Source organism: Macrotis lagotis, chromosome 7 (genome assembly GCF_037893015.1).
Source record: "Macrotis lagotis isolate mMagLag1 chromosome 7, bilby.v1.9.chrom.fasta, whole genome shotgun sequence".
Taxonomy (NCBI): domain Eukaryota; kingdom Metazoa; phylum Chordata; class Mammalia; order Peramelemorphia; family Peramelidae; genus Macrotis; species Macrotis lagotis.
The window spans coordinates 221,424,583-221,437,991 of NC_133664.1; the positions used below are offsets into that span (position 1 = coordinate 221,424,583).

The 13,409-nt window shown below is 34.3% G+C and overlaps 1 protein-coding gene across 6 annotated transcripts in view; it reads right to left on the bottom strand.

Annotated features, from left to right (window-relative positions):
- Window positions 1-13,409, bottom strand: part of CACNA1C (calcium voltage-gated channel subunit alpha1 C) — a 970,192-nt gene that overhangs the window by 768,397 nt on the left and 188,386 nt on the right. The window lies entirely within an intron of this gene.

Below are 13,409 nucleotides of genomic sequence, written 5' to 3' on the forward strand. Positions count from 1 at the left end.
AAATACTAGAAAACATTGGAATAAATGGATTGTTCTTTAGAATGATAAGCAGTATCTATCTGAAACCATCAAAAAGTATTGTATGCAATAAAGCTAGAGGCTTTCCCAATAAGATCAGAGGTGAAATAAGGATGACCGTTATCACCACTATTATTCAATATTGTATTAGAAATACTAGCTTCTGAAACAGGAAAAGGAAAAGAAATTGAAGGAATTAGAATTGGGAAGGAAGAAAAAATTCACTTTTTGCAGATGACATGATGGTATACCTAAAGAATCCTAAAAAAATCATCTAAAAACAAATAGAAACAATTAGCAACTTTAGCAAAGTTGCAGGATATAAAATAAACTTACATAAATCTTTAGCATTTCTATATATTACTAATAAGATACAGCAACAAGAGCTAGAAAGGGAAATTCCATTTAACATAACTTTAGACAATATAAAATATCTGGGAGTCTACCTGCCAAGGCAGACTCAGAAACTCTATGAAAACAAATATAAAACACTTTTCACACAAATAAAATCAGATTTAAATAACTGAAGAAAAATAAATAAATAAATGAATGAATGAATGAATATCAACTGCTCGTGAATAGACCAAGCTAGAATAAGAAAAATGACAATTCTACCTAAATTAAACTACTTATTTAAAAATTACTTTAATGAGCTAGAAGAAAAGAGTAAATAAATTCATTTGGAGAAACAAAAATTCAAGAATATCCAGGATTTAATGAAAAAAGTACAAAAGAAGGTGGCTTAGCCTTATCAGATCTAAAATATATTATAAAGCATTAATAATCAAAACTGTCTGGTATTGGAGAAAAAATAGAGTGGTGGATCAGTGGAATAGATTAAGTGCAAAAGAGACAGTAGGAAATGATTATAATAATCTGCTGTTTGATAAATCCAAAAAGTCCAACTTCTGAGATAAGAAATCTCTCTTCAATAAAAATTGTTGGGAAAATCGGAAGTTAATATGGCAGAAACTTGGGTTAGACCAACGTCTCATATCCTATACCAAGATAAGAACTAAATGGGTACAGGATTTAGACATAAAAGACAATATTATAAGCAAACTAGGAGATCAAGTAATAGTTTACCTGTCAGATCTATGGAAAGGGAAGCAGTTTATGACCAAGGAAGAGAGAAAACACCATTAAAAACAAATTAGATAATTTTGATTACATTGCACAAACAAACCCACTGTAACCAAGATCAAAAGAAATTTAGTCGGTGGCTAGGTGGCACAGTGGATAGAGCACTGGCTCTGGAGTCAGGAGTACCTGAGTTCAAATGTGGTCTCAGACACTTAATTACCTAGCTGTATGGCCTTGGCCAAGTCACTTTAACCCCATTGCCTTGCAAAAAAAATCCTAAAAAAAATTAAAAGAAATGTAGTAAATCGGGAGACAATTTTTACAGCTAGTATTTCTGACAAAGGACTCATTTCTAATATAGAGAACTGAGTCAAATTTATAAAAAAAAAGCAAGCTAGTCCCCAATTGACAAATGGTCAAAGAATATGCAAAGGCAATTTACAGATAAGAAAACCAAAGCAATCCATAGTCATATGAAAAATTGCTCCAAATCATTACTTATTAGAGAAATGCAAATTAAAGCATTTCTGAGATACCACCTCACACCTATCAGATTGGCCAATATGACCAGAAAGGACAATGTTAAATGTTGGAAGGGATGTGGGAAATCTGGGATACTAATACATTGTTGGTGGAGCTGTGAACTCATCCAACCTCTCTGGAGAGCTATCTGGAATTATGCCCAAAGGGCAATAAAAATGTGCATACCCTTTGATCCAGCAATACCACTACTGAGTCTATACCCTGAAGAGATCATGAAAAAGGGTAAAAACATCACTTGTACAGAAATATTCATAACAGCTCTGTTTGTGGTGGCAAAGAATTAGAAATCAAGTGAATTTCCATCAATTGAGGAATGACTGAACAAATTGTGGTATATGTATGTTATGGAACACTATTATTCTATTAGAAACCAAGAGAGATGGGAATTCAGAGAAGCCTGGAAAGACTTGCATGAACTGATGCTGAGCAAGATGAGCAGAACCAGAAGAACATTGTACACCCTAACAGCAACATGGGGTGACTTGCAATAATCCATCAATGCAATAATCAGGGACAATTTTAGAGTACTTATGATGGAGAATACTATCTGTATCCAGAGAAAGAATTGTGGAGTTTAAACAAAGACCAAAGTCTATTACCTTCAATTTTTTTAAAAAAAGTATCTATATACTACATAATTTTGCTATCTTTAATATTATATTTTCTCCTCAAGGATATGATTTCTCTCTCAACACATTCAATTTCAATCATGTATAGCATGGAAAAAATGTAAAGATTATCACACTGCCTTTTTCCATGTATAGCATGGAAAAGATGTAAAGATTATCAGACTGCCTTCTGTGGGGGGATGGGGAAAGGGAAGGGAGGGTGGGGGAAAAACTGTAAAATTCAAAAACTTACAAAAAATGATAGGTAGAAATTACTATTGTATATAATTGGAAAACAAATAAAATATTAATTAAAAATAAATGCAACCTATGTCCAGAGACCCTTGATTATTAACACTAAGCAAGGCATGAAAGATAAACCCATCAAAAGTTTTCATCATTGTCATGAGAAAAATTTTTCATAGGTTTCAAGTCAAACAAAAAAAGATTTCCTGGAGATAATGAGGTCCTCTAAAAGCTCCTGTCTATAGTGGTATAGTGAAATGGTAGGTAACATCTAGTTCTCTGGCATTACTGACCTTAATGAGAGCCATCATTATTCAAAAGAAATCAGTCTAACAAGTCATGTAAGATACACTAAAAACAATGAAAAATAACTTTTGCTCAAATTATAGCAAGCAGTTGGGAGGTCAGGCCTTTTACTTCTTATTATCATTTTGTATATCTTACATAGGCCATGCTTATATGAAACAGGCCAGAATTGAAAAGGAATAAGAGAGTAGATTGTGTTACATTTGGAAAAATTGAGCAGTATTTTTAACAATCTTAATCTGCTTGTCAGCATATAAAAAATTTTTTTAAAAGCACAAATGTTCTTCCAGTGATATTCTACCAATATCATAGAAGTAACAAATTGTAAGTGACCAAAGGGCTAAGGAAAAATATATGGAAGGCAAAAGTAAGTTGTTGCATATTTTTAATGATTATCAATTGTAATAATAAAGATGTCACTCAAAAATACATAATTATAAAAGGAGATGGACTGGTTATATGGTAATAATCAGCCAAATAGTGCACTGGTATCCAGAAAATTCAAAAAAATCTAATGCAGAAGTTGTAACCTTTCTTGTGTCAAAGAACCACTTGAGTGGTGTAAAAAAGCCTATGAACCCCTTCTCAAAATAAGATCTTTAGATGAATATAATAAAATGCATAAGATTATGAAAGAAACCAATGATATTGAAATAAAAATGTAATTTTTCCCAAGTTCACTGAAATCTATGGACCAGTCTTCTTGGACATCCAAATAGCCCAAGATAGAACCCCTGATGTAGAGAAGAACTGCAATGAATAGTGGAGGATCTTTGAGAAGCTAAGGATAAGAATTGCTCAAGGTGGGAAAATATGTCCTAATGCAGAGAATACCCAACATGGATAAGATCATAGATCCACTCAAGTTTTGAAGTAAACAGCTTCCATTATCTTTCATTTCACACTCAGAAGTAGGAATTAGGATGCAAATATCCCTAGAAGCAATACATCAACCTAGACTCATGAACAAGTGTGAATGATGGAAATCTTCATCTTTCCCAAATTTATTTCACATTACTTCTCTTTATGTATTTTACATGCCAGATGAATTAGCATATTTGCTATTTACCCATTTTGCTACCTCCATGCCTTCAAAAAGACTATTGTTAATCCCTGAATACATTTCTTCCTTATCTCTATTTCTAAGACTATATAAATTCCTTCAGAGTTCAGCTCTTTAGCCTTCTCTATAGGCTTTTCCTGATTTTCTTCATTATTGGTAATCTCTTCTTCCTCCTGCTCAAATTATAATGCATATGTTCATCTTTTTTGCATTTTATATCTCATTGATAGAATATACTTTCCTTGAAGGAAAAATTATTTTTCATTTTATCTTTATGTCTTGTTGGACAAGATTTGTTTAGATTATTGTATGGGGAGCTTAACCCTGAGCTCAGATTTTTAAAGGTCATAGATCAAAAACAGAAATAGGAGTACTTAACAAAGAGAAATATAAAAGAATGGTACAGAATTTTAGGATCAAGATTAGAAAGGCTAAAACCTAGAAATGGGTAAAAAATGCCATAAACAATAAGTCCACTGGCATAAAGAAGAAGGAATTTCACACTGTTTGTGAAAGTCTATACTGTACCCATATCTTTGTGCCTAGTCACTGATCTACATAAAATTTCCAAAACAGAAAAGGAAGTAACACCAGACAGATTACTCCAAGGGAACACAAAGTGATTGGTGGAGGAAAGGGGCTTTTGAACAAGAAAGAGGGAGATGTTTCCTACCTAAAGGTGTCAAACAACCTCCAAGCAGAGCCTCTGAGGAACACAAAGAAAGAAGCTCCTGACAAACCTAAGGTAAGAGTCATTTCTGTAGCTGAAAGAGCTTTGTAGCATGAAAGCTGAAGAGAGTATAGTACCCCTTAGCCCAACCAATGGTTAAAACTGGAAAATACTTCAGCTGCCTATCAAAGAACAAGTCCAAGAGACTGACAGGTCAACTTATCCTTTAGAGATGACACTTCCTTGGAAGAGACCAGTGACAAAGCTTCCTGCCTGGTCCTTTACAACAGTCGTTGCCCAGTCCAGAAGCAACAGGACCTAGCACAGTTAAGCATCTACTCAATTCAGAAGCAGATTGGCATACCTAGTCTAGACATCACATCAGAGGTCCTCAGCTATAACACCAATCCAGGAGAAAGACTATACTCTGCAAAGAGGTAATCCAGATGAATAGAAAAGTGACTTTATAATAAACGCTTTTTATGAAGTCTAAAGATAATTCAGGTGCTACAGTCCTTGAGCTAGAATTTGCCTTGATTATGTGAATTTCCTGCATATTTTCCTCATTACCACTGTACTTTAAATTTGTGAGCACTATATTCCTTTTCTGTGCTCTATGCATTTATGGGAAAACTTGACACTGGTGATGGAAAGGGGTGGGTGATTTGTTAACTACTGCTCTTGCTGTCTCCTATGAGTAAATGACATTGTTAAAGAAATAAATGAGTATAGTGGCTGATTGTTAAAGGGAAATTCACTAGTTGGGGCTCATGAGTTAGTATTTAAGAAAATAACTATGTGAGAAGTTAGTCTTACAATTCTAAGAGTAGGAATAGCCATCCATCTGGGGAACCAACCAGCCAATGGAGTGACAGTTGAGAGAGTAACCCCCTTGTATCATTGTTATACATTGTTAAACATTGTTAAATATCAGACAATTTAGAAGGGAAGGCACAAGCAGCTGGTAGTAGTAGAGGCAGTGGATTAGTAAAGTCTTCACGCAGAAGATAGTACCTAGGTTAATATCTTAAAGGCAAGAAGGTAAAGAGGTAAAGAAATAAAGCATTCCAGGCACAGGATGACCAATGCAAAGCCATGGAGATGGGAATTGGCATATTATATGTAAAGTACAAAGAGAATATCAATTTAGCTAGATCATAAACTATGGGATAGGGAACAATGTTACACACCACTTGTCATTTGGGCAAATCATTTAAAACCTTCCCTTATAAAATAAGAGAGTTGGACAAAATCTTGAATTTTTAGAGCTGGGAGAGGTCTTAAAAATAATCTAGTCAATACCTCTCTCTTTCCACATGAGGATACTGAGTAGTAGAAAGATTAAATGACATGGCCAATATCATTTATATAGTAAGTGTCAGAGTCAGGATTCTATCCTCTGACTTCAAATCTCACATTTTTCCTCTATACCACAATGCCTTAAAGACTAGTTCAATGGGAGGATATCCACAGCATATCCCAGAAACAAGTTTCTACTAAAATGACAATTTGGTAGGTAGGTCATCTCTTTAATTAACAAAGTTATGCTCCTAGTTCCCATTAAATGGTTATTGAATTGAAACTATTTCATAGACTCACAGACATAGAACTAGAATAGATTTTAGATATCATCAAATCCAACTCCAATAATATTACAAATGAGAAATCCAAATCCCAGGAGGTTTAGGCAACTTACACAAGGTCACAGGCATTCCCTATGGCAAATCCAAAATTCTCTCCATTGTACTACAATGCCTAATCACTCACAAAATGAAATGAAACATCTATAAACATCTTTTCTCAGATACATAGGGAACCAAATTAAATTTATAAAAATAAGATCTTTTTTAAATCCAAACTGATAAATGGTCAAAGGATATGAACAAGCAGTTTTCAGAAGAAAAAAAATTCAGCAATCTGTAGTCATATGCTCTAAATTACTATTCATTAGAGAAACACAAATTAAAATAACTCTGACATACCATCTCACACTTATCTGGTTGAGCAGTATAATATCAAAGGAAAATGACAACTACTAAAGAGGATATAGAAAAATGTAGACACTAATGCACTATTGGTGGAGTTGTGAACTAGTCAAACAATTCTGGAGAACAAATTAGGACTATGTTCAAAAAGCTATAAAACTATACTTATCCTTTGACTAAGGAAAAATCACTCCTAGCTCCATATCCCAAAGAGATGGAAAAAAGGAAAAGGACCTAAATGTACAAAAACTATTTACAGCAGTTCTTTTTTGGTGGTAAAGAATTGGAAATTGGGGGGGGTGCCCATCAATTAGAGAATAGCTGAAAAAAGATGTATTATATGATTGAACTGTAAAAGATTGAGCTGTAATACTATTGTTCTATAAGAAATGATGAACAAGATGGTTTCAGAAAAACCTAGAATAAACTGATGCAAAGTAAAGTGAGGAGACTTAGGAGAACATTCCACACAGTAACAACATTATAAGAAAACAATAAAAGTTATGGCTACCCTGATAAATATTCATCTAAAATCATTCTGAATAATTCATGATGAAAAATTCTATCTATCTACAGAGAGAAAACTGATAAATTTTGAGTGTAGATTGAAGTTTAATTTTTGCTTTATTTTTCTTGCTTTTTACAACATAATTAATATGAAAATATATTTTTTCATGACCTCATGTATATATGATATTATATTCAAATTTTTAAAAAACATGTTAAAAATAAATAGCACAATTATTAAATGAAAAGAAGAAGAAAATGATATATCAAATCTATGTTTATTTCCTACTTTATAGGGCAGAGGTAAAAACAAATGCATATATTGTGGTTCTAGAAGCTTAATAAATATTGATTGAAACTGATAGATTGGAGGTCTCCACTTGCACCTTCCCTTTTTTTTCTGTTTCCTCCATGACAACAGCAAATGATTCATCTCTCCCAGATGGTGGTGTGACTAAACTATATTAAACAGGAGAAATACTGCTCCTTTAACTTGAAATTCTAGAGTACCATGTAAATAGATAAGTACTCTGGAATGGACTGGAAATCATTAGGAGTCATGAATAAAAAGGAAGAATTAAAGAAATTAAACTGTTAATCATTGTCATGTTGGTTTATGAATGATTTTCCTTAAATATTCAATTATATATTAAGTTTGTCCAATTGAAGGGAGAGCTGTCACAGTTCATACTTACAATAACTGACATTTATATAATACATTATACCTAATATCTCCATTACCATCCTAGTGGGTTGCATTCTGCTGGTTTTCTTATTTTTATTTTATAAATGAGGAACCTGAGGCTCAGAAAGGCCTCAGAATATCACCAGTCTTAGAAATATCATCAGTCACATAGCTAGTAAACATCAGTTGTGGGAATTCAAACTCAGGCCTTTCTTAGTTTATATTACATTGTGGTGCTTCTCTAGATAATGATGCCTTTCTGGTGGTCAGAACTAGAAGGGATGTGAGAAATCATCTAGTATAACTCTAGAAAAGGGACTTTAAAAAAGTTACATAGTGACATGGCAAAACCAGGCCTGGAAGACAAATCTCTTGATTCTAAGTAAAATGTGCCTTCCCAGATCAGCCTCACACTCTAACAAATAAATAAGGCCAAAGTTTGATCTAGGATGATCCCTTACGTAATTCTGTTGGTGGTGAAATGATAGCACTTTATAAATATCAGCTATTTGCTAGCACATACAACATATTTACTTTTAAAGCACCCCCTCTCTCTTTCCATAGATGTCGAAGTAATAATCCTGAAGCACAGGTTTGAGCATGTCATTCCTCTGCTCAAAAAGCTCTAGTGACTCCCTATTGCCACTCCTCTGTTTGACATTTTAAAGCCCTTCACAATCTGTCTCTGGCCTAGCCTTCCAGACTAATTAATTACACATGATTCTCCTTCACAAACTCCATGGTCCGGCCAAACTGACCTATTTGCTGTTTCTTAGACGTGGCATTCTATTCTAATCTCATGCCTTTGCACAGGCTGGCCCTATGACTGGTATGCACTTCCTCTTCACATCTACCTCTTGGAATCCCTAGCTTCTTTTGCATTTATTTTAAACAAATGAGTGTATTTGTTGTTCAGTCACTTCAATTATATTTGACTCTTTGTGATTCTATTTGGGGTTTTCTTGGCAAAGATATTGGAGTGCTCTGTCATTTCCTTTTCCAATTTACAGATGAGAAAATTGTCACTAAAAGGGCGGCTAGGTGGCGCAGTGGATAAAGCACCAGCCCTGGAGTCAGGAGTACCTGGGTTCAAATCCAGTCTCAGACACTTCATAATTACCTAGCTGTGTGGCCTTGGGCAAGCCACTTAACCCCATTTGCCTTGTAAAAACCTTTTAAAAAAACCTAATAAGTTAAGAGATGACAGGAGACCTAACCACTAAGTTCATGTGTTTTATAGGCAACTACCATGGACTTTGAACTAGAGAGGTCTGGGTTTGAATTCTGGCTCTAACACTTACTTAGATGTGTAATCCCATAAACAAGTTATTTTTCCTCTCTGATCCTCAGTTTTATCTCATGTCAAGTGGAATAACAATACCTGCCTTATCTACATCAAAGAATTTTTTTAAGGAAAATGCCAAGTAAATCTATTATTATTGTTTGATCATGTAAATAGTATGATAATTACTAACATACATGGAAGACACTATTGAATGAAATCATAAATTTGCCTATAGTACACATTGTGTCCATTTCCTTCTCTAAGGCCTGGAAAAACAACTCTGAACCATACTCAAAAAATATTAATTCCATTCTAATCACTAACAGGTAATAGAACTCCCATTAAGTTGAGTGCTAATGTTCTAATCTGTGAGAATAAAGTCACTCAAAATAAATTCATTTCTGTTTCTCAAATAAATCAGACCCATTATATATTATATTTTCAGTTCCATCTCAAGGACATTTTTCATTTGTCTTTTTCTTATTTAAAGTTTTCTTCTCCATGCTTAAAGGAAATAAATAGATCAAGGTACAAATTGTAGTCCACTAAATCCTAAAAGAGGATAATCTCTTAGTCTCCAGTCCACTTCTAACAGTAAAGAAAGGGGAGAGAGAGAGAGAGAGAGAGAGAGAGAGAGAGAGAGAGAGAGAGAGAGAGAGAGAGTACCTTTGGTATATAAATCAAATGATATAGACCTGACCATCACCAGTCATCCTAACCTATATATTGTCACTGGACTGCAATGATTCTGGAGAAAAGAGTAAGGCTGATGACTTTGCATAGCCCTGTCTCACTTAAATATTCAATCCTCTTGCAAGTCATCACTCTCAAGATGTTATTGGTTCTCTTCAAGAACAAAAGGCAAATAATAATAAATGACAAATAATAATAAATGATATAAACTTATTATATATAGGGTATATATCATATACTATGTGTGTTAGTTGTTAATTTGTTGCTGTCCTTCATAATCGAAGAAGACCATGACATCAAATTAATGATGGCATGACAAATGCATTGTGTTGTTATAAAGATGTGCAAAGACATTCTTCTCACTGCCTTTTCCAGAACAGTCATCACTCTGTAGCCTGATCTAATAGGAAACAGGACTTCTGATGATAAGTCTGGCTGCTGAGGGTGTCCTTGGTCTTTAGAATGTGCTTTCCTCCCATAACAACAAGGTACCTTGGCATTCAACAATCCTGGGCATAACACCAGTATGGTAATTTTTTGGTGATAATTTTGCAACAATACAGCAGAGCTAACCTGCCTCTCAATAGTCTGACCATCAGTGTGGTTTTAGTATTATATGCCAAATAATACAAAACTATATATAAGTATATATGATATATATATATATATATACCATTTTATTATATGTATACATGTATACCCGCACATACCACTAATGGTATATATGTGGATATGTAAATGTACCAAAAAAGATAATACACATTATAAAACTTAAGTAAAAATAGAAATTTGAAATAACATAGTCAATCACAACCAACTGGAGTTTCTTGAGTAGGTCACTGACATTGCCAGCCCTGTACTTCAGGTAAAATCATTTTAATATTTGCATGAAGGTAGATTGAGCTGGGCAGAAATTTGAAGCAAGGCATCCACTTGGAAGGCTATTGCAATAATCCAGGTGAGAGGTGAGGAGAGTCTATATACTATATTGTGGTTGTGTGTGAGTAGAGAGTAGATCTATTCTAGAGGTTAAAAAACTAAGATAAATCTTGACAATAACTTACCTGGGGTGGCTAGTTTGCGCAGTGGATAGAGCACCTGCCCTGGAGTCAGGAGTACCTGAGTTCAAATCAGGCCTCAGATACTTAATAATTACCTAGCCATATGGCCTTGGGCAAGCCACTTAACCCCATTGCCTTGCAAAATAAATGAATGAATGAATGAATGCATGAATGAATGAATGAATAAATAAATAAATTGACTATCTGGGATAAGTGATGGTGAAGAGATGGTTAAAATATTGAGTAGCACAGTAGATATAGCACTGGTCTTGGAATCAGGGGGGCCTGATTTCAAATTCAGTCTCAGATACTTAATACTTGTTTAGCTGTGCGACCTTAGGCAAGTCACTTAACCCCACTGTCTGGCAAAAATTTTAAAAAAGAGAGATTTTCATATCTGGTTAATTAGAAGGATGATGATCATGATGGAAGTTCAGAAGAGGGATGGAATTGGTGGAAAAGATAAGTTCTGTTTAAGACAAGTTGAGTTTGGGGAGGCTAGGTGGCTCAGTAGATAGAGGAGATCACGGGTCCTGGAGTCAGGAGTACCTGAGTTCAAATCCGACCTCAGACACTTAATAATTACCTAGCTGTGTGGCCTTGGGCAAACCACTTAACACCATTGCCTTGAAAAAAAAAGACAAGTTGAGTTTGAGATACATATAGGAAATTCAGTTTGAAATATCTAAAAGGCAGTTCACTGATTTGAGACTGTAATTCAGGAGTGAGACTAAGGATAAATATATAGACCTGTGTATCATCTTTACAGAGAGATGACAAACTCCCAAGAGCAGAATCATCAAGTGAAAGAGAATGGAAAGAAAACAGAAGGCCTAGAACAAGGTTTCAGAGACTATCCAGGCAAGAGCCATGATGATGACCTACTAAAGGAGATGAAGAAGTCAGACAGGTAGAGGAAGAATAGAGAGTAGAATCATAGAAACCTACAAAGGGAGAACTAGTCAGAAGGAAGGGGTTGCCAATAGGATCTAGTGCTACACAGAGGTAAAAAAAAAATGACTATATAAACAAAGGTCATTTGGTAATTAACAAATCATTGTTAACCAGAAAGAAACTTAAGTTAAAGGATGAAATCAAAAAACAGATTACAGATTATTTAGAAGGGAGTATAAGAAAATAAAATGGAGGCACTAAAATTCATAATAATATGGGCATGATATAAAATATTATATTCCTAAAATTGGATAGCATAATATATTTAAGTATAATATTTAATTATATAATAAAATATTTAATGTACATTATAAATTATTATGTATTATATAAATGTTAGGTATCATCTATTTATTATATAGAAAGATATGTATTTATGAAGAGGAAGGGAGGAGGAAGGAAGAGAAAAAGGAAGAGGAAGAGAGAAGGGGAGAGGAAGAGGAAAGGGAGATGATATAGAAAGGAAAACCTGGGTTCTGTCTTTTTGCTTCTGTCATTTACAGACTGTATGACTACTAAGTTGTAAGACTCTAAGGTTCTAACCTACATTAATAAGAGTTTCCTTATCTGGAAGTTTCCTATTTCTTTAAAATCGCAGATTCAGTCTCTACACACAAAATCATTTTAGATGTGATATGAATGTTATAATACTATACCAAATGGCATGCAATTTGACATTTCTAATCTGAAGTCAATGACACCAACACTTTTGAGAATAGAGTTGTAAAAGAAGTCGATTGATTGGAAAGACTTAAATATTGATATTGAAAAGCAGTCGATTGGAAGGAAAAGACTTATAAACAGTGGTCATCAAGTCAAGCTTACAATTAGCTAAAGTTCAAGTGACATCAAGCAAATGTAGAATTATTAAATTAATCTGTTTTCTTTGTTTCTTTGTTTTCTTGTTATTTGTGGACTCATGTAATTCTCTCTCACACCCTTACCCCCATTTCCATCCCACCTCTTTCCCACTTTTTCTCCATAAAAGACTTTCTGATAAATTAGTTCCACCTGCCAAGTTCCTTACACCCAGAATCCTAGACATATGGGTGGGACCATGACAGGATTTTATAACTGCTGATTTCAAAGTATCTGTACTCCAAATGCATTTAGGGTCCTGGGTACCAGAAAATTAAAATCCCTTTTTAAAAGAAAAATATAAGACCTTCTTTCTTTATCTGGGTAAGGCATTTACAATGGAACTCAAACCTGATTCCAAGTTAAGGCTACCACTAACATAAAATTGAGGAAAGATTAGAGGAGGGTAGAAAACAAACAAGAATTAAAGCATTCATTCCATTCTATTCTCAAGAACTCTGTGTTCTGAAATACAATCATATAAAATCATAGTGCTTAATACTCCAAATATCTTACCTAATTTCTTAGACTGACAGCAGCTAGGAGTCTTTGAGTGGGAAAGGGGAAAGGAGTAAGTTTAATCAAGTCTGCAAACACTTATTAATCTTACAATGCACCAATCACTGCACTCAGTTCTGAGGATTCAAAGTCAAAAAAGAGAAATCAACCCTGCCCTCAAGGAGTTTACATTCTAATTTAAGTAAATATAAAACCATTTTAGAAGAAAGAAAGCACTAAGTCCCACTAGGGACAAGGAAACATTTCATATCAAAGTTGGCACCTAAACCTTTGAAGAGGTAGAGACAATAATGCAGTGCATTCCAGGACTGGGGAGTACGGTATA